The sequence below is a fragment of the Patella vulgata genome, chromosome 1 (assembly GCF_932274485.2).
Source record: "Patella vulgata chromosome 1, xgPatVulg1.2, whole genome shotgun sequence".
In the NCBI taxonomy this organism is placed as follows: domain Eukaryota; kingdom Metazoa; phylum Mollusca; class Gastropoda; family Patellidae; genus Patella; species Patella vulgata.
Genome location: NC_065879.2, coordinates 72,097,974 through 72,121,715, shown reverse-complemented (window position 1 = coordinate 72,121,715; position 23,742 = coordinate 72,097,974). Strand labels below are relative to the sequence as shown.

The following is a 23,742-nucleotide window of genomic DNA, read 5'->3' as shown; positions in this document are numbered from 1 at the left end:
AATTCAATCCAATGCTCAATCAGTTGCATTCACAGAAAAAGCAAATAAATGGGGCACGAAAAAATGGCTCCCAAAAAGAGTGGCGTCAGACAGTGTTTATTACACTGATTTTAAGTGTTTTATTTATCTATTAGTCAATTTAAAGCCCGAAAACTGTCGCACAAATGGCTGGGTTTGCGGACAGACACCGGAAGAAAATAACCAATATGATTGGACAGGATAGTCGTCTATAGGGTGGTTTGGAGTTTGGACTTTGGGGACCGTCTGGCTAATCCGCCACCCGTCACCACGTGCACTAAAAGCACTAGAAAGCACTAGACCAATTTCCGCTTGAGGGATGCGACCACCAAAACAAAATCTGGATAACAATGTTTGGCTAGTGGGTGGTAGAAGTCGTTCACATGAGTTCGTCTTATGCGTGGTTTCTCTGCGTGACCGTGACGAAAGAAATAATCTTTTAGCGTCGTTCGTGGGGTTTAATGTCCGCTTCCACCTAGCATGATATCGCTGACATACGTAACTCCATGCTATGTTTACCTTTATATATAGATATGGAAATTTAACCTGTGTGTAGTCTAAAGTCTAGAGGGTTGCTGTCTAATGAAGCGTGCACCAAGTCACTGACGACTGAGGTTTAGTATTTACCTTCCCCTACTATTGTATAGACCAGACTGGTGAGAAATCAAGCAAGCATATTATACTAGTATGATATAAATAGGCGACGGGCACATTAATACACTATACAGACATTTGAGCGGATGTCATTTACCCGAATTTGTACCTTGGATATACATTCAACGGGTAAGTTCTTTTTGTCTTTCCCGGCTTTAGGTCAACGCATCAAGTCAATACTTCATTGATTACAATACAAAGGAAAACATTTTGACCATCAAGTCAATACTTTAAAGTTTTGATTTATATTTTCTTTTACTATTACGTTTTCAAGCCACGGAGAAAAAAAGATTTTGTCCATACATATAAACTTCTAATTGTCAAGGGACCTTTCATGGGAGCTATCAGTTTGAACGGTGGCTTCTTTCTGTTCATGCTATTGGAATGATTAGAACCTTTCCTTAAATGCACCACTCCGCACAAATAGCAACGCAATTTTGAAAACACATAACATTCTCATGGACTTGCTCCAGTTGGCTGTATTGGATGCTTACGGTTAAATTTATCTCCATGTATTATGTGCAATGCTGCTCACGTTATATTATTATGCCAGTCCCCCCCCCACTCCGCCCAGCCAACTCCACCCTTTATTATCATAATGTTACGTATATTATTCTCTATGTAGGGTGTGGTATCACGTCAAACATTATTATGTAACGGGTGTGTCCGCCCTTCCTATATTTACTAAACAATATTTTGAAGGAACTAAGTTTGAAATAGTAAGTACAGAGAGACCACACAACACACACAAACAATTACACAAGACAAACATACGGACAGGACACAATATACATACACTACAAGCATCAAACGCAAGTATCAGATCAAGTGAATGGATCCATGTCCAAACCTGATATCAAATGTCTTGATATCTAATATTTACAAAAGAATCAATAGACGATGGAACCCGGGTATAAATTTGAGATTGTGTGCTGTCATAGACTGATAAACAATATGCAATGGTATGTGCTACACCCGACAAATCACTTTACTGTTGAGTAAGAATATTGCGAATGATATCATGTAATTTGCAACAGGTGTGTTGTGTTGTATGCGTCTGGAAAACAAAGTTGAAGATGCATTATGTAAGATTTAGATACAGAGCTGGTCGTTTGAAAATCGATATTCAAAAATGGAATTTATATAAATTATCAGTCAAAATACTTTGATCTGGGCAAAGTTATGATTGTTTGAAGTTTTGTCAAGAAATACTCTCGATCGATTGTCAAGTATAACATTGTCATGATAATAAATAGAGTTTCCTATCTCCATTCCCTCAATCGGCAGTCTTCGTGAGTTGCGTCCATATTAACGTTTAACGAATATATATGCAGGGCATTGTTTAATCCGGGGCCTGTTTCACGAAATTTTAACTAAGATAAAATCCAAATTTTAGTAATTTGATTGGATAGTATTAGATTGATTTTAGTGCTTAGCCAATCAAAATTGAAGTATCTACTAAAATTTTGAGGGGGTGGGGGGGGGGGGGGGGTGGATGGCCGAATGGTTAGCACGTGAATAAATGTGTAACTAATAATTTATACACCATTTGAAGCCGGGTGCTATTAGACCAGTTTACAAGGTAATGAAAAATTCAACTTTTGTGTTTATTTCAAAAATATATATTTGATTGATTGCTGTCCTCGTACAATTTATCAAACTTTTATGAAGACACAACATGATATATTACACTATGAATAATATATATTATTATTGATGGTAAATTCAACGAAAGAAAACAGTGGCGTTGGTAGAATTTCTGAAAGTTGGGGGGAGGGAAGGGTCTAAATTTAAATTTATAATTTACTGAAAATGATATTAGCGGGTAAGTACCCATAAAGAGGATTATCTTGATTGATAAAATCATCCATTGAGCTTGTTTGGCACCCCCACCAGAGAATACCTAATACGGGCTTGGTCGGGCGACCCTACACCTTATCGCGTAGAAGCTCGGAATCGTAACCGCAACTCAATGACAGACCACTCGCCCCCCCCCCCCCCCACTTGGATATAGGATATCGGACAACAGCAGGTACATATATATATATATATATATATATATATATATATATATATATATATATATATGTTTTAATAATATTTCTAGTTGACTTATTGCACAATGTTTTAAAACATTGTATCATAAGTCCACTAGAAATATTATTATCCATATACATCTTAAGTTATGTCTTGTAGTTAAATTTCTCTATTTTTTAGAACTGAATATGTCGTATTTAACTATTAAATATCATACTCAAAGGGTTTAAAAATGTTCTTGTCAAAAACATGTGACGCATGTCTGTGCTGTTTGTCAAGGTGACTGCGGAATATTATGTTCAGGTCACAAGCTTTAATATATTTTTCCGACGTGGTTTCCCCTTGTCAGTGGTGCAGAACGGAGGGCCTGACAAGGACAGCTGTCTAGTCCTTCGGATGAGACGAAAAACCGAGGTCCCGTGTATACATTGGAATGCACGTAAAAGATCCCTTGGTAGTTGGAATTCGATATAAGAGTAGGCGATAGTGCGGCTGCCCGGGCAAAATTTCCCTCATGGCACACAGTATGGCGTATGCCCGTCTTCATTAGCCCAGTATAGGAGCAGAACAGTAGGATGTTAAACCCCATTTCATTTCATTTCATTTCATTTAATATATTCATCACAGATTAGACACAATAAGTAAAACTTTAGAGGCATTTTAACTAACATTCAGACCCTTTGTTACAAGGTAAAACTTAAATGGAGCATTACGAATAAATTTGTCATATCTTAAAAAAAAGTTTTGATAAAATATACCAGTTTATATCAATAAAAATGTAAAGACTATAATATATACGATAGTCTCGACCCCTACGGATGTTTGATTTAAAACTTTAGCTTAAATCAATATTATCTGAATATTAAATTGACTGGTTGTAAAAATTCTAGTCGTAATGTGAATTAGTAGGACTGACTAAAACCACTGAGTGCATAGCAGGGGGGAATTGATATTCTTTCAAATAATTAATATACAATACATTTTAATAGAACAGTTATTTTTTATAAATACATAAGCCAGATCATTTACAGCTGTTTTAATGTAAAGAATAATGGACTGCCTTGCACAAGAGAAATAAAAATGGCGGTGTGAAATCAATAGAATAAATTTGAAACCAAAAATGACAGTAACATAAGTTAGAATTGATTTATTTGAATACATTTGGACCAGAAGGGATTGAATAAATTCACTTTCAGTTATACACGGTCTTAAACTCTCTTTAACTCTCTATTTAAACTAATCTACATGACAGGACGACCTATATACCCCCCGTAGCCACAAGACTTTGGGAAAGTTAAACCCAATTAATATATATATACATGGAGATTCCATTACACCCGATGTTGTTTTCCTTTAATATATCACTAAATATACAAGTATTTCCGTTTAAACAATCTACTTTTTTTCATTAGAAACAGGCATTACACATTTCATTTTTATTGCTACCTGCTACCTGCTACCTGATATATGTTTAACGAGATACATAGGTAACCCGATCACAGTACATAGATGCAGAAATCCCTGTATTATGTTCGTTATGCTTCAGTTATCTTTTTGGTAAGCCTGCCCCACGTGTTGAATAAATAATTATCTCCATTTTCGTACAGATGAAACCGAGCTCTAGCCGTTAATATTTGTATATGTTTTATTTATTATCTGTTAATAAAATAGATTCAAAAATACATTAAGACGACTGTGTTAGCAGAGTAGAATGACGTTAAACCCCATTTCATGTGGTGTCACTTCCCTAGACGAAGTCATGAACCAACAGAAACTATCGTAAACGTCAAATGAGGATATAAAATAAGAAAATTGGTGGATTTATGCCTATCAGGTTACATACCATTTACGGGGTGTGCATCTTTGAAACCTTTTTTTAACTGCTTGAAGAATATGAAATAGGCGACGCTTTTAACCTTCAAAAGAATTTTGATGTGAAACAAATACATTCACGTAAGCAATTAAGATTTTATTGTCCGTCACATGTTCATAAAATTCATATTTAGATTTTAAAAACAATAATGTAATTTCTAAATTATATTCGGTGAAATACGTGAATAGCCCAGATTGAACGACAGTCCATTCTACACGTTTATAAATTTGTATTGTCTTAATGACTTCCGAATTTTCTGATGGGATATGTTTTTCTTGTTCATAGTAAATGAGAGAGTGAGAGTGAGAGAGAGATGGGGTTTAACCATAGAGTACTCGACGTCGTATTCTGATTTTAAAATACTCAATGTGTCTTAAATATGGGATATTGATCCTATATTTTCACGATAAGATAACAAGATCTGGGTGTGCATCTTCAAAATATAATTTTATATTGTTTAAAGAATAAAACATATGAAAAATGCAAATAAAATAAGTCGTGTTTTTAATTTGGAATATTATGGATAATATTGAGTTAGATGTATAAATCCTATTTACTGTGATTTTCGTGCTTTTCAATAAACATCCCAGCTTTATATACCATGGTTAAGCCTGTCTGATTTATTCTTTTGTCTGTGATATCACCGTTGTAGACGCGGACGTTAATACTTATTTAGTAGTAAATTATCCAATAAAGTTATTTAGGGCTTCCTTTATAGAAGGTCAGTGTTAATGCGTCTATTTTTTTTAAAAAGAAAGTAAAAGTGACAACTGCGATTAAGTACGGGTTTGTTAACGTTCACTTTACAGATCTAACATGTTATGCGTCAAATTTCTTTTAATAGCAGCGGGTGGGTGGGGATGGGGTGGGGTGAAAACCCTGGCAGGGCACTCTACTACTTATGTGTGTGTGTGTGAAAGAGAGAGAGGAAAGGGGGGGGGGGTTAACGTCCACTTGACACAAACTAGGTTCGGATTTTATTTAAATAATTCGCGTGTGCGTAGGGGTCTTTAGCTGGGGTGGGGGGGCTGAGAAAATCCAGGAGGTTGAACAGGCGACCCTACCCTTGTCACGTTCAGGCGGGGAATCGAAATTAAGCCACTTGACTCAATGACAGACCTTGTGATCCCATGGAACACGACTACGTACTACTATACTAAACAGCATAAAAAAAACGTGAGTACGATTTCAAAATCAGAGAGGCACTTTAATCAAATCATTCTAGAAATCGACTTACTAGATGGATCAAAGCAATGTTTTGTGAACAGTATGTTGACACATTAGTGATTAATTCATCACAATTCCAAGACATTACGAGAAGGTTTAGGGTCTGTACACAGTCTATACATCAGAATCTGGTGTGTCCACCGCAAGTGTCAATAACAGCAGCGCAGCGTCTGTACATGGAGTGGATCAAACGATTGATGAACGCCATTGGCACCTGGAACCACACTCTCAGAAAAGCCAGGCGCAATCCATCGGACGTTATTAAGTCTCCTCTGAATTTCAACCCAAAGATGTTCAATCGGGTTTAAGTCCGGGCGAAGGACTGGCCAGTGCATAACGTTTGCACCGTTACTCTGGCGGTGTGGGCATGGGCGTTGTTATGCTGGAAAACGTGCGATGACGTGCGAAATGTGGTATGAAGTGAGGTCTGAGGGCTTTGTCGATGTAGCGCACTGCTGTGATGCGCCTTCTCTCATGGAACACGATTTTGGAACACTACAGGACCCACTCTCTGGTTCAGGCCGATTCCACCCCAAACCATTATGCTTGGACCTCCCAATGTGTCTCGTTCCATGACACATTGGTCAGAATAACGCTGGCCACGTCGACGCAATATTTGGGTCCTACCATCTGCAGTTGATACGCATGCAATACCGACTCGCATCTGTGAATAAAACAGTTCTCCATTGCCTGTGTCGCCAGTTCTGGTGTTTTTGGGCAAACTGTAGACGTTCACGTCGATGGCGAGGGGGGAAGAACGGTCCACGGTAAGGTCTACGGCAACTGACGTTCTCTCTGGTGAGACGTCGGCGCACTGTATCGGTACTGATGGGTCTTCCGTGTGTTCCCACTGTCTAACGTGCTGTCTCAGATGCCTGTGTGTAGGGATTCTGCACATTCTGTCGCACAACATGGCGGTCTTGTCGCCTTGTGATAACCCTTGGTCTACCAGTTCGGGGGCGATCACTCATGGTGTTGGTGGCCCGAAAGTGTTGCTGAAGCCTGTAGATGGTCCGAACATTGACCTGGAAGTGATTGGCAACGGCTTGGGCAGTGTGGCCAGCGTCGAATCTTCCAAGCGCCTGGTTCCTCTGAGCTGTCGTGAGTCGTGGCGTGCTGCTGGCGTTATAGTGGGAAAGATTCAACCAGGTATGGGGGTGCATTTTATAGGGCTGGTCCCGGTGAACAGCATATGCAGCATGAGTTACATGAAAATCATGGAGTACACATTACCATCTCAGAAGTCAGGTTGCGTTTTTGAGAACATTTCCTGGGTTCAATTCTGTGTTTGGGAAGGAGCCTTATTGTTCAGGTAAAGTTGGAGATGTGGTCACAAATATACAATTAAAACATTTGGCAAGTTTTATGCAATGCGTCTATTCAGAATAACATGCCAACCTGACGTTTCTTTCGCTGCTTTGTATACATGTACTACTACACTAATTTGTTGCTTTGTTATTATAGACCTTCAATTTGAGTACCCGCAACGATCGATGGCACAGTGTCATAGTCACGGGAGTTAGGTTAATAGTTTTCTAATAAAAATATAATAATTATAAAATGCATGCAGCTTATATATAACAGTACTGAATGGTACACAAATAGACATGCTATTCATGCAAATGAGTCAGACGTTAATACTATACAATGTCATGTCCCTAAAGATAACATAATATGATTAGCTCAATTTTCAATAGTATTAGAATAATATTATTGGATTATCTACATACCCCTACATATAATTACCCATAATTATAATATTGTGTTTCAAGGGCAGTATCAACAGACGAAAACCGCACAAGTTATTGTTATTTGTTTAAATACATAGAGAAGGGTAAAACTAGGTTATCTATTAATAGTTTAAATACTAATTGATAAATGGGTGAAACTAAGTTATCTATTAATAGTTTAAATACTGATTGATAAAGGGTGAAACTAAGTTATTTATTATTAGTTTAAATACTGATTGGGAATGGGTACAATTAAGTTTTCCATTAATAGTTTAAATACTGATTGAAAATGAGTAAAAGTAAATTATGTATTATTAGTTTGGTCAGATAAAATGCATTAAGCACACTTGAGTGATTTTAAATTATAACACTAGACTATTTATTCGTTAATCTATTATTATATTAGTTTTTTTTCTTTTAAGTACATGGCTGTTAATTCCATCAGTTTTATAATTCTTAGTTACTGTTGATTTTTGTGGACTGCAGTAGTTGATATGTTAAAGACACCCAACTATAATATCAGCTAATAACCCCCCCCCCCCCCTCCCAAACAAAAATCACTGTTATGCTGTTACACAAAAATCCGAGCAACTTTCATTATAAGTACGTACATAGAATAATATATACTAACACAAAGCTATTTAAACTCAAATTTACTGAGAGTTTTCTATGTAACCTCTGTAACTCATTCCACCTATGTCCTATAACACAAACAAAAATTAAACAACTTGTCTGAAATTCTATCAAAAATAATATTAATACCAAAATCTGTCAAGCATCAATACATCTGGGAGTACATAATATAGAAATGTTTACTGACAAACATGAATGGTTATTTGTAAATCACCTCATCCTCCTTACAAAATATTACATCAATGAATGTAAAATTAAAAATAAATTACCAAATAAAGATCAATACCTGGACTTTTTGAGAACCGTATCAAAGACAGAATTGGATTAGTTTGTTGGAAATTATTTAAATAGAAATTTGAAATTTACTTTTAAAGGTACAACCAAAAACAATCCTCCGTGAACAAAGTAGCACATGTATACTCTGATCTGCATGTTATAAATAAAGAAGAATTATACTGTGTAATTATGTATTTTTAAAAGAATATTATTTGTAATTATTACTAATTATCGTTTTTCTGGATTACTGTGTAATTGTATATTTTTTAGAAAAGAAAATGCAGGAATGTTATATAATGAACGAGGTTTCATATCTTTGAGTAGAAACTGAATTTTGAACTCGATGTTTCCTGACGTGATGACCCCAAGGGTTAACAGGAAGAAAATTTAAGGGGTTGTTTTAACGATCTGGTCTAGATTATAAAACGATAAATCACTTCATATTAGTGTTTGGCTTTTAGGTTTATGCATTAATTTTAAGACTATAAAAAGATTTGCGTTAAAGATTATTTCACGCAAATTAAATATTATGTTCACTCGAGCATTATTTACGTCGTCTGTAACACCCTCATTTTTTATCTAACGATAGTTAGTGTCTTTACGAGTATACGGATGGACCTCGATTTTATGCCCCATCCAAACGACGAGGCAATACTTAAAATATTACAATACTTATTAACTATTTTAATCGTAACATGTGGGCACAAAATATAGCGGCAAATTGCATAGCACGTTATTTGGTCAAGGACACCGTTTTTTGTCTATTATGAAGTTGTTTACAAAGTTGTGACTATTTTAAAAGATAACGTTATTGAAACAGTACACGAAGACGTGTTTGTCGAGGAAGGAATTTAGTCCTGTGAAATGACCACAATCAAAATTTAAGAAGCAAAGTACACAATAAGAAATATTTATTTGTACAATTTGGAAATCCTGTGTTCTGGCCATGCTTGCTCCAACGATTACTTGTGCCAAATATGCCTGCTACCTTGCGTCTACATCTGATGGAATTGAAATGTTGTTTTAATAATGATAATAATGATAGTAATAATAATCACTTTATTTCGAAAGGGTAGAAAAATAGGCCTGGGGCCTTTCTTACATTTTGCCCTTTTAACAACATCAATCATGCATAGAATCCGGAAAAAAATGTTTACATAACGATAATAAATAAGTTCACATGTGCTTGAGTCACATACTTCTTCTAGTACTTTAATGAGTTCTATTATGTGGTCTTTAAGATCATCGTCACTTGGAAGTACATGTAGTTCAGTGAAAGCCATTTCAGCATTCGGGAATTTACTTTTTAGTGTAGAAATCAGTGTTAATCATTTGTACATTCAGGCAGGTTTGTGTTTGACTTGTTTGAGCCTATTAAAAATAATGACTTTTTAGTTTCACTTGACGCTGGGCATCGCTCCAAGACTTTATAGACATCGAAGATTTTTCTACCACTAATAGTGGCTGTTTTCCGGCTTCGATCTAATCGTTTAGGCTTTAGGATAGATGAACCAATCACCACATTCGCCTGACTATCCAATATTTTATTGCGTTTATGACGTTCAATGAAGCCTCTCCTGCTGCTACTTTGTGTTATATTTGTAGCAGGGGCGGATTAGGCCATCGGGCGATCGCCCAAAGGGCCGGTCGGACAAAAAATGAAAAATATAATTTTATCCAATTCGTCTAAAAAAAACTTTTTCTGCTAAACATTATATGGCGGGTGTGGGGGGTGTGTATTGGACCGGCCATGGAGCGATGATGATCATTTTGTATGTGGCCAGTGTCGGAGTAAAAGGGGCCGCTCCGACACGGGAGCCCGGGCCGGTTCGCGGCCCCAATCCGCCCCTGATTTGTAGGCCTATAACTGGAATCAATTATATCATTAGTAAGCCCTGCTTTTTGGGACATTCTTAGAAGATTGAGTTCATTTGATAGGTCCATATTGGAGACTCTTAAAGTAGCATTATCACTCAATAGATTGCTTGTGTTTAAGATCACATTTTTTTCTTCAAGCGTTTGGACCTGAATTTGAAGCTTTAAATTCTCCACCTCTGTGGCCTTGAGACATAAACTAATCTGTTTGAACTTCTCATTTACCCCATTAATAGTAGATTTATTTCGGATTGTAGCCCGGCTAAATCTGCATTCTGGTTTATTGGAATGGAGGTTAAAGTGATTACCGTCTTAGACTTACAGCGAGGTTTATCAATCTTGGTATGAGGCTTGTAGTATAAATTTTTGAGGAATTTATAATTAGCCTACGACCATTGGTGTGCATTTGTAGATCTAATGGTGTGCCAGTTTGATCTACCTCTACACTGGGCTCGCTACATCTAAAGTTCTGCTGAATAGGTGATTTTGATGTAAAGACATTTGGCGAAGGTGTCGCATCAGTTGACAGCGTTATTAAGTATCTGGTGACATAGACCCATCACAATCAATAATATTATTAGTTTTGGGCTTGGAGCATCCTTAGCAATGTCCTCATTTATCAGATCTAGTATTTCTGGAAAGTGGGGGGGGGGTAAAAGGGTAGTTTTACCGGAACCATCTACCAAGACATTTACCAATTACCTAGTTTGTGTCGAGTGGGCGTTAATTCTTCTCTCCTTCTCTTCTCTCTCAGATGGCCGCAAAAGTTCATTGAGAATTTCCGAAGTGGTTCCCCCTGCCAGTGCTTCAGGACCGAGGGCCTTTCAAGGGACAACGTATAATCTTTCGGATGGGACCAAAACCCGAGGTCTCGTGTACATATTGGCGTACACGTAAAAAATACCGTGGCAGTTCATTGGGAATTTCCGGAGTGGTTCCTAGTTGTCAGTGCTTCAGGACCGAGGGCCTTGCAGGAGAAACGTATAATCGTTCGGATGGGACCAAGACCCGGGTTCCTGTGTACACATTGGCGGAAATATACCTTGGCAGTTGGAATTCGATATAAGAGTAGGCCGTAGTGCCGCTGTCTGGGCAACATTTCCCTCACAGCACATTTTATAGGATCATCACGCGTTGATAAAATAATACCGACAAAAGGATATAACCAAATGTTGTTTTTTTGATTTTTACATATCTGTACCTATACAATTCAAGGTTTCATTATTAATTCGCATTTTCTTAATACGTTGAATACAGATATATACAAAGGCATGGACGAAGGGCGTCTCCCGAGTCGTGACTAAAATCAAACTATAGGATTCATTTTTATATAACGAGATATAAAATGAACTTGAAGTAGGCCAGTAATTGTTATGATCGGGCTACTTACTTAGTCTATATGTTTATACAGGGTATATAATTTTGTGAATCCACATTAAAAAAACGCATTCAACTATATATAACACCATCTTAACCATAAAGATACGTTCCTTAGTTCAAATGATTATGAAATAAACTGAAAGGAGAAGTGGTTTAACATATTACTTATATAAGGTACGCTGGAACCAGGAGTGGGGTGGAGTCTATAAATTACAAATATTTATAGGCCCTTCCATCCGATATGAATAAATTTCCGATGGTCGTGTTACATAAATAGAAATGATACATCCACATTCAATTTGGGAGTACAGAAAGTAAATATAATAAATAAATATATAAGTATATCAAAATGACCACGGGAAACTATCACCACGATATATCATTGTTATTGTACAGCTGTCGATTGCTTTTTTTCAGTTTTTTTTTATTATTGCCTAAAATATCAGTTTAAAATGTATCATAGCTTGGTGTTGTTTATTTTACCTTTTTAGAATCGACAACTAATAGTTTTTTAAGAGTACGATTTTAATGGTACATTTTCAATGTTTAAACAATAGATAAACAACGAGAAATTATCGCCATGATATAGCATGGTCAATGTGCAGTACATGTAGTTGATTTTTACCTATTGGTTTATTATTTCGTAAATATTAATTTTATTTTATTATTTTTAATTTCAGAGTCAACCAATAGTTTTTAAAGATGCATATGACCGAGAAATCAGAGAGTGAAGTTCAAATCAAGCTGTGTGACAATGCCAGTATCTTAGCAAAGATAGTTTCCATTTTACTAACTCTGGCATTGGGTATACACGTCGTTGCTGTCGCAACGTCATACTGGGTCATGGCTTACACTGGAAATGACACTCTTTGGCACGAAGGGATCTGGCAGAGTTGTTATAAGAATCTTTATAAAACCTGGGTTTGTGCTGCTTACGAAGTCATTCATCATGGTTCGAAAATGCCAGGTTAGTATCTCAATTACCACTTTGTGCCAACATTTCGTTTTCAAAATTAATAGTTCGTACTATTATTTATGGGACAAGATTCCCATCATGGAGGGAATGAACCCCTGAACTGAGGCGCGTGTTCAGAGGGGGTAGGATTAAGACCTACAGAGGCCCTAACCACATAAAAAGAATTTGTACCCCCATATGATATGTAATTCGCCAAGCAGGTGATTAGAGTTTTTCTGGGATTTTATACATTATTATTAACTGCGACAAAACAGGTAGCAATATGAAAAGACAAAAACAAAGAAAAACTCATTGAAAGTTCTTAAATAATTTCTAAATTAAGTATTTTAAATTTGGAATCTAACAAAGCAGACATTCTGTGGTGCCCCCATATATAAACATGATGCCCTATAAGCACGTGCTTATTTTGCTTAATGGTTATGGAAATAACAAACGCACGAAGCATTGCGGTCGGTTTGGCCTCACTCATCTTTATAGCCTATACACATGAACAACTAAATAAGTAGAAACATTGCTTCAGAGCTTCAGATTTTATAACAGGTATTCACCAAGACCTCAGGCAGTGCCGGATTTACCTATAGGCTTCACATAGGTAAAGCCATTATCCCCGGCTTTGCTCAATCGTGTTTAAACATACTTTCATCTTCCTTTAGTCGCGAAGGTGGGGCTTGGGAGGCATCCCTTTTCATCTAAATCTGGCCCTGACCTCACGCCAAATTTGACGTAATTATCTCCATCTTGGACCCCCGTTGCCCAAATTCCCGAACACGCCCCGGCCTTTAAATGTAATATGGACCAGAAACCGAAGCCTTCCGCAATTGTCTAAAGAACAAGCATGCCAAGTTAATGTTACTTCGATTGGCGCCCCTCTTCCATCCCAACCTCCAAACCGTCACCAAAGAAGAACACCAAGATGGGTAGGGCTTGAGACCAAGTTCCTTGTCCATAAAATTCTAACTTTGAGTTTGTTGGAAGTCCCGTTGAAGCACTGTTACCACTTTTAACATGATACTATTATTCTCCTTAGGTTAGGATCGATTATACTGTATTATTATATTCTTGTTATCCTATGTTTGTTCTCTTTATCTTACATCAGGCTGGTTTCATGTAACTCAGACATTTTCTGTATTTGGTATATTGGCGTTGATTCCAACTATATTGATATCTGTGTTATATACTTTACTACCTAAACTCAGCGGTAGAAAATTTGCTGCTATCCTCACCATAATTCTGTCCCTTTGTGCTGGTAAGTAATAAATAATGTTAAGACTATCAGGTATACATGTTAGTGTTCGCCCTGACAGAATTGATGTTGATGAGCCGGTTGGCACGGAATAATTGAGTAGAATTGTGACATAATCAAATACATCTGATGTATCCAGTTTTGGTGATGGATCAAGATATTTAGTTTTTGATCAAGATGGGGCATGTTTTGATCCTCCAATAACTGCTTTCAGGGGTGTTTGCAAATGGAACCAGGTCAAATTAGCGGATGCAAATACAACAAAGCGCATTCTAATATTTTTGCGTCTAAGGAAATTAGAAAGCACCGATTATTTAACAGTGTTTTATGGGTAACGTAAATAAACAAGTGGTCACCCAATTTAATTTTAAAACTGTGTTATTTTTGTTTCGTTCATTCCGTTGGTCATTCTATTAACATTGAAATACATGCTTTGCTCACTTGAATGGTCTGGCGTCTACCAATCACATTCCAAACATTGCTGAACGAACGCCATAAAGAAAATACAACGGGAAAAAAAATATTGGTGAGCATATCACTTAAAGATATCTATGAAGCCATCTTTGATTTAACCATAGACAATATGCATAAGGGCGGTTTTGCAGAGTTCATTTCTTGAACCTCTACTCTTTATAATTTGCGTTAATAATATTTCTGAAAATATTTACGGATGACCCGTCCTTGTTTATAATAATCGACGATACTAAATCAACACAAAATACAATAAACTCGAGAAAATATATAACTGATCGACAAAATGGGGAGTCATTTTCAATTACCGTCCAAAATAAGTCAATCGGCAAAATAACTTCTAAATTCCACAACTTTATAGATCCTGAATTCAACTCTCATAACATATAAGTGTATAACGTAAACAAACATTCCATTGCAAACTATTTAGTCAATAAAAAACTACCTTAAATTATAACAAGAAAGGTACCAGTAATTCTGTAATAAAATTGTAATTCTTTCTGTATATGATAATGCCGATCTAGTTTGGACAACTGTTAAAATAATTTCGTCAAAGGTAGCCCCTCTTTAATAGAATATCACCACCTTTCTATTCGCCATCAAAGTCAACAGCATTTTGGTATACGGTTTATTATTTTGCAAATTTACTCAAGTAGAAAGGAGATAACAAAAAGTATTGCCGAAAAATTCGACTAATTACTATTCAATGGCTTTTTTTTTATTGACTAAGCCTCGGGCCATAAAGACCGGCTTATTTAAAAACCTAGATCGTTTTAACCATAACTGATTAGTCTTATGAGATATTGTTTGAACGACAGTAACTTAGTTTAATTATGATAAAATTTTTTTCATGTAAACATAGATTTTAATTTTTTCATACAAACGTGTTGCCAAAAATCCAAAAATAGATTTCAGGAATACGTTAGTGTTTAGGTAACACAAATGACACTCTCGTGTTTAAGTGGTGTAAATAGGCCGATATTGAACACAGTCTCAACATCACAGACAGAAACTCATATATACTGAGCGCCATGGAAAACGCATCACTTTGTTTTCCCAAATATTTTATTACTAGGTGGTTTTGTATGTATAATATTATGCAATTCTATGAACTATTGTTTCACACAATGCTCCCAAACGCAAAGAATATCGGCCCGTGTGCAAAAAAAAAAAAATTTGCACGAGATGCACATGAAAAACCCAATATTCACGTGCAGCATTGTGTGTGAGCCCTTTAAAAGCATGTTTTCAACTTAATGTGCAGTTCATGAACTGTGAAACGTCAATCTGTCTTAATTTGTTGTTGGACGTGTGAAGGAATCGAGCTAGAGATGCCGAGACTTACTGAAAATCAACGGAATGAAGCCATGGGAATGTCCAGGGCTGGCATGTCTACACGTGCTATTGCCAGACACTTCAATTGTCATCAGTCCACTATTGTAAGAATGGTGGAACGTGTTCGAGTTACTGGATCAACACGTGACCGTCAACGTCCTGGTCCACAACGCGTTACAACACAGGCTTAAGATCGCTACATCCGGGTCACTCATCTGCGTGACAGATTCCGCCCAGCAACTCGAATAGGTGCAGCAGTCGTCCGAAGACAAGGACCAGGGTTCACTCCCTTTTCGACTACGTCCCATTTCGACCACACCCCATTTCGACTACAAATTTTATAACCCTCAAAATCCTGACCCCCAAATAATCAGCAATGAACTGTTCCACTGATTAAGAGATCTAATTAAGGTAATGATTATTGTTAAAATAGCTTATTCATTATAATATAGCTTGTTTTTTTAACATCAAAGCAAAAACATCAACTCAGAGTACAATTTTTGTTTTGACAAATATTTGTAATATTTGGAGATAATATTGAGATTAATACTTGCTTATACGGTGGCTGATAAGGGACATGAAAAATAATATAATTTGTTTTTTTTTAATATTCACCCAAGTCAATTTTAATATAATTTGTTTTTTATAATTTTCACCCAAGTCAACTTTAATTTTTGCGTACGAGGGGCGACAATTTTGTCTGGCAGTTTCGATCAGATTTTCAGAAAATTCGAACTCAATCATCATTAGGGCGTAACGGTGATATATTCAAACGTTTTTTTTTAAATCGGATACAAATTGTGACCTCTAGAGGGACCACAAGCTAAAAACGAGATTTTTCGTACAATCAAGGGTCGTAATTCAGATCCGACAAGCGCGAATATCGAAAGAAACCAGATGATAATTGTGACCTCTAGAGTGTCCACACGCTAAAAAAAGTGACTTTTCGTACAATCAGGGGCCATAATTCATGAAGTTTCAATCCGATACATGCCAATATCGAAAGGAACCTAGATCTTTTGGGGATAAACCTATATTTCAAGTCTCGTCAAAATCGGATAAGATATGGCTAATTGAGATGACTTCTTCAAGTTCACTATCATTCAGTCAAACATTTTGTTATACGCTGTAGCCTGAATGGGATATGGAAGAATCTATTTTAGCTATAGAGAGGGTATATAAGTAGGGATAATAAAATCACCAGACCGTAAAATCTGTTGTTATAAGCTGTAGTCGAAATGGGACGTCGTCTAAGAGAAGTAGGACTCGGTGCACGACGACCTTATGTTGGAGCTATCCTCAGGGAGCGTCAGCGGCGTTTGATATGGGCTCAAGGACACTAGACATGGAGAAGAGTAGACTGGCAAAGTGTGCTCTTCAGTGATGAGAGTCGCTTTCATCTTTATCACGTTGATGGCCGTCAACGTGTGTGGAGACGTCTTGGGGAACGTCTTGCATACTGCTGCGTCTTCGAAACGAATCGATGGGGTGGGGGAAGTGTAATGGTGTGGGGAGGCTTCACATTTCATCACCGGACCGCCCTACACATTTGCAGGGGTCGCGTTAATTCTGTAGCCTACCGTGATGATGGCCCATGGGGGACACACGCGCTACTGACATCTGTGTCGTACTTTGGTTTTGACCCCTTTGACTCTGTTCCCCTGATTACAGATTAAACATCCATAAGTGTACAAATGTGTTGTTATTGATGTGTTCCCATTTGAATATTGTTCACAATAAGAAGCAAAATAAATAAGATATGTTTACAGGATCATTGTGTTATACGAAAAACTAAGTGATGCGTTTTCCATGGCGCTCAGTATATATTTCAAATACAAAGAGGTGGCGGTGGAGCTGCTGACAGTTGAGTTAATAATAATTAATAATGATTTATTCATTTATATAGCTCAACAGAATCCCACCAATAGCTGTGCTATGGCGTTTTACAAAGCTTAGATATCGATTTTGTATTTCTTTAAAAATAAAGATAAATTACACATATGCAGAGTAACTCGAATATAGATATCAATAAAACACACACATCTACACATTTTGAAACAATCTGATTGTATAAGAAAAGTTGAAATAAAATAAAGATAAATTTAGGACTTTAATTTCAGTACAGAAAACTGTTTACTATTATCTTGCATAGATTTACCTTGTATAAAATTAACCACCAGTCCTAGTTGTGTCAACTATGTGACGTTTTATTATGTTTCTTCTGCAGGTTCCTTCATCACCATAGCCATTATAGTTTTTGGAGCCAAATATCCTCAACTTACACCAAATGGTATACCAAACTACAGACAACATTTTCATTTTGGTTTTGGGTTCGAGGTTATTTCTGCTGTCATGTGTTATGTTTGTTCGGGCTTGTTATTTATGGAGTTGAGGAATAATATCATTTTATAAGTGTAAAAGAAGCCTCGAAATATTATTTTATGTTCATCAATCTAAAAGGCTGTTGTTAATCCTTATTAGCTTATATATCTTTAGAGGTGCAATTTTATATTTGTTTTAAATAAAATATTGGATGATGTTCATTAAAACTTTTACGTGATTTAAAAAGACACTTTTGACATATCAAAACCAGTAAATTACTATTGTAATAATGTGTCTTAATAATTGACAGTTTTATAGTTTTAAGACAACGTAAATATATGTTTTGTAAATAAATAAAGTTTGGGATTATAAGATAAGCATGTATGTATTTAAGCCCAGTTTCGTTTTGATATAATATATATGTACAGATGTTATTTGTTTGTTTTGTTCTATATATCATTCGGACCCCAGCTTAAATAATTATATATTTATTATTTTATCGATGGCCTCCAGTCTAAAAAAATTCTAGTTATCTCATAATTAATACTGCACTAATTTGATCGGTTCACGTTTACCAAGAAATTAGACCTTCACACGCGTCATTTCACTGCGTCTCTTCCCGATTCAAGCCAGTGTTATGCTGATCTAAACCACAGGAACCTGTAACGCGGCAAATATTTTTAAAATAACATTAAGATATGACTAAGATATGTCTAAAGTCTGTTACGTCCATGTTGGTAAGCGAGATTATCAATCAACTGGTCTGGTACCAATTTCTAACCCAGGGGCAAATAACTCGTCTGAAACCGATTCTCTTTCAGTAGATATAAATACCAAGGCGAGAAATTAGATAACTGGGATCAAAGTTCACTACTCTAGACTCCATCAACCAGTGGCAATACTCACTCAATTTCGCTAGGTAGACAATCAGTCTAAGATGACTTTTGTGAAATTATCCACGTGAGCCAACAAAGGACAGTGTTATTAATTGCTTGTAACGAGGACAATCAGAAAAGATAATGTGTTTTAAAACTGACGAGGACTCAATGAACTTCAAGGCTTGGTGATGGTATTAATTTTTTATTGCAAACAGTGTTGGAGATAAAATACTTCCCTGAGGAACTCCCATTTCCTCAGAGAATATTGATCCCAGTCGTACCTTAAATGACCTATCGTCCAGGAAATTTTTAATGAAGATAGGTAGGCCGAGGTTATGGGTGTCGCGCATGATACCATGTTTCCACGTAGAATCATATGCTTTTTCCAGATCGAAAAATATTGCAACGATATGTCCCTCTGGATGAAAGCATCCCTGACAAACGTTTCAAATCTGACGAGATGACCACGGTTGTTAAACTCGAGGTACCAAACAAGCCTTCAATTGATCAATTTCTAGTGAATCACGAAGCTCGGCTATTGAAGAAGTATCATTGTAGCATCCATCATTGTGGGACTTAAAAGGGATGATGAATTGAATGAAAATGTACTGGCCAGAGAATTAGCACTATCAGGAAATATGAAGGTGGTATTATCAACATTTAGATGGTTAACTGATAATCCCATGAATCCCAAGCCGGCTATGCCCTTGGTTATTAAAAATGGTGACACTTTCCATAGGTCTCGATAAGGACATTCAATTAAGAAAAACCTCCCGTCTTGGTGAACCATGGGCGAAAGTAATGTGTTGCACAAAAAGGGCCCGCATGCCAAATCCCCACTCAGTTACCAGGATTCCACTCTCCACCGACACGGGTCGTAAAACACGACAAACACGTTGCCCCATTACAGGGATCCTATTAGTCGCCGTTTACGACACGCAGGACGTACGAAGGGTATATTCTTACCCCCCCCCCCTCCCTACACCCCATAAACTCGGAAAGGTTCATTCTATAGAGCTAAAACGACCAAAGCAGATTGATCAAAGTGGGCCATTCTGACCTCCCGTCTAGGTGAACCATGGACCAAAGTAACGTTTTGCAGAGAAAGTGCTCGCAAGCCAAGGACTCCGCTGTCAACCGCCACGGGTCGCAGCTGACAGCAAACAAATTGCCTCACTACAGGGATCCTTTTAGTCGTCTTTTACGACTCCTTATCAACACTCCTTATACCCCAGGGTGTCACCACTCCCTAAACCCCAGGGTGTCACACTCCCTAAACACCCGGATGGGTCATATCAAGAAACAAGAGCATCGCTAACGCAGCAATATGCATCCACATTCCTGCTATGATTGATATGGTACTTTTTAAAATGAAGTGAATGAAATATGAAGTGACTGTAATATGATAAGAGGCAAGGAAAGCTAGGCGTCGGGTTTGTTTTGCCAGACTAAATATTAACAAAAAAAGTGGGTCTGACAGCGACCCAGGGGGCCGGGGCATGCACCAAAATAAATAGTTGCTGTCTTTGTGGTAAACCAAATAAATATGCGAAGTTCCAAGATGATCCATTCTGAATTGCACCCTTTAGACGATTAATACAAGAATTGGATATGGAAAAATATAAATACATTGTAGGTACCACACTGTTATTGAAATGATTGATATGCTGAATTCGAACAAAATTTGTTAATTATTACCAACTGTAGAGTATTTACAGACAAAAAATTAACAAAAATGTAGGTGTGCTACCACGCTCCTGGTGGTCGGGACATACAACAGTTGCTCTCCTTACAGTATAAGGAATAAACATGCCAAGTTCTATGATGATCCATTCAGAATTCCAGCCTGTAGACAACAAACACACAAATTGGGCGTGGTTCTGTCCCTGGGGGCTGGACATGGACCAATATAAATACAGTAGGTACAACCTTATGATGGATCATTACGAATTAGCGTATCTTTGCTTTAGTGTGTTACGTTTAAATTTGATCGGGAGACGTGTTCGTCGACGTCAACATCAACTGACAACGCTCTAAGAATTGGCCGTGGCACTGCAAGAGGAGTGGGTCAGATTGCCCCAAATCGTGATTGGACGGTTTATTAGGAGCATGCCACGACGAATTGCTGAATGTCTGAGGAAAGGTGTAGCAATTACTCATTATTAAGACAAAAATCAAAAACGTCCATTTTCACTTTTGACGGTGTATCTCTTTGCGAGTGAAATGGGGCCGTCAGATAAGCCGCCCATATGAAATGTTTATGTTCATGTAAAGGCAATTGGCCTGTTATTAACATACACTGGTTACCTCTAATAAAAACAGCAGTGTATTTCCGCAGTTTTGTATTGTTTCTGAATATCCCCTACTTTTTTTGAAGAGTATATTATTATTTGTTGTATATACTCTACTACCTAAACTCAGCGGTAGTAAAATGTGCAGGTATTCTCACCATAGTTATCTCCCTTTGTGCTGGTAAGTAATGTTTGACTTCTGAAATGTTCCGTGTTCGAGATTTCAGTCAATCCCGATATATATCAGCTGAGTATTCCTAAAAAGGCTGATGGTAGACCCCTAAATTACCCCCCTTTGTTTTTATTCCTCCTCTTTGGCATTTATGAATGTGTATTTTCTGTAGTGTATTGAGAACTATTCGTGGTTAAATATAAGACTTATCTCCCTTGGATTAACTTATTTCCTGGAGGTTTGGAAACTAGTTAAAGATGCATTATGTAAGAGCTGAATCTATCTATTGCAGGTTTATTTCCACTTCTAAAAATGTTATTTAAACTAGTATCTGGTTTCGATTGTTAAGTACCGTTGCTATAATTATAAACAATCAACAATACATCTTTAAGTAATTAATTGAATGAAATTTTTTGATATATTCATTTTTCTTTATCTATTTTTGAGCTATTATAGCAAGAACGGTCAGCTCGTTATCTAAATCTTACATAATGTATCTTAAACGTTAATTCGGGGAAATAAAATTCAGTAACGTATAAACTGCAAGACGTCACGCGATCTAGTTGAGAATAGATGTTATTTGAAGGGGCGTAAATGTGGGGGTGGGGTGGTGGGTTGGTACACCCGCTCCCCCCCCCCCCCCCCAGGAAGAAAAATAGTCGGTCGCAAAATCAGTGCAGTCGGTCGCAAAATAAGAGCAGTCGGTATCAAAATAAGTGCTCACTGCATACGTCACGCTACTCACGCAAAACTTTAGTATAAAATAACCTTGTCAACTTATCATGTTTGAAAAAATGTTGTGTTTCACTCTTATTCTGTTGTGAGTATGTTTGCCTATGAACAAAATTTCCCCCAGGGAGAAAAATAATCGGTCTCAAAATAAGTGCAGTCACTGCAGTCGGTCTCAAAAGTATGCATCGGCGACTCAATGAATTAATGAGGTAAACAAACAATGCCAGAATAGATCCCATGTATTTGTGTGAATCCGTAAGCCTAAATTGCATTCGTCACACAAAACTATAGTATAAAATAACCATGTCTGCTTGTCATGTTTGAAAAAATAAAAATGTTTGTCACTCTTATTCTGTTATGAGTATGTTGTTCTATGAAATGTTTTTCCCTCATGGCAAAAAAATAGTCGGTCTCCAAAAAAGTACTCACCGCAGTCGATCTCAGACTAAATGAATTAATGAGACAAACAAACAATTACAAAACAGGCGAAATTGACAGAAAGGCCACAAGATTTTGTCTCATTTCTTATCCTCTTGTTAGCGAGAATTTGGTTCCATTTGCCATGACAATGACTAAAGTTTTCAGGCCCAGTTCCGAAAAATTAAAAGCTCGGTTACATATCTGAATTTTTTTCGCGCCTTCGGCGCTGGATTCCGTTATAACATTATTCTTCTATTCCTCTGTTTCTTATACTGTCTCGGCACTATCATATTCACGATTATAGTGCTCTCCCCGTTATACTGGTGTGTGGATCGTGGGGCGTCAGACTATACAAATGTTATGTCAACTCCTGCGAAACAGGCGGAATTGACAGGGGCAGATCTCGAGATTCTGTCCCATTGGCTCACATTTTTTGGCCTCTCGTCCTCAAGATTTTCTCCCAGCAATGACCTCAAATGCTAGGATATTGACTCAATTTTTCAAAATTTTCTCAGGTTGCTCAGTGTTATACGCACAATCATCATATATGACATAAACTTTATGTCAACTCTAATAAAACTATATAATTATACAATACTGTCTATGTTCTAATGGGGCGCTTAATGTTATAGCCAGTATTTTGTTGACATTCATTGTGGGGTGGGATTGTGGATGGCGCCCTAGATTTGGAACCACCCCACCCCACCCCCTATTCCCAGCTTCTAGATCCGCTCAGCACATGGCCCCTAGAAAACTCGCACCTGTGGTGCGCGGTTCCTGACTGCGTCACTCGTACTGGGGGATGTGCATCAGTCGGTCGCATTTTGGCTAAACACCCCCCCAAACAAAATCGTTATGTACGCCCCTGGTTATTTGCGTAAGGAAAGGTTTGTGGTGTCATTATTAAAGTGTCAAATAAATGGGATTTAACGTCCCGCTCTTCTACTCCAACCGATCTAAGGAAGTAATGGCAATAGTACGAAACTGTTGTCCGAAAACTAAAAGATAGCTTACTGTCCCCGCAGCGGGTATCTTAAATCAGAATGGCCATGCAATGGGCTACGGCCTACGCTGTAAAGGATTATTTTACGTGCATGCCTATGTGTGTGTACACGAGACCTCTTTTTCGTGTATCGGAACAATTGGACGCTATTTCCCACATCGCTGACAGTGCAACCCCACCAACCGGGTCTTCTGGG

General features: G+C 37.3%; 1 long non-coding RNA gene across 1 annotated transcript; it reads left to right on the top strand.

Moving 5' to 3' along the window:
- Nucleotides 1-472: 472 nt before the first annotated feature.
- Nucleotides 473-13,914, top strand: LOC126815920 (uncharacterized). The gene is made up of 3 exons (XR_007678122.2): nucleotides 473-801; nucleotides 12,384-12,670; nucleotides 13,776-13,914. It is a non-coding gene; the product is annotated as an uncharacterized LOC126815920 (long non-coding RNA).
- The last annotated feature ends 9,828 nt before the right edge of the window (nucleotides 13,915-23,742 follow it).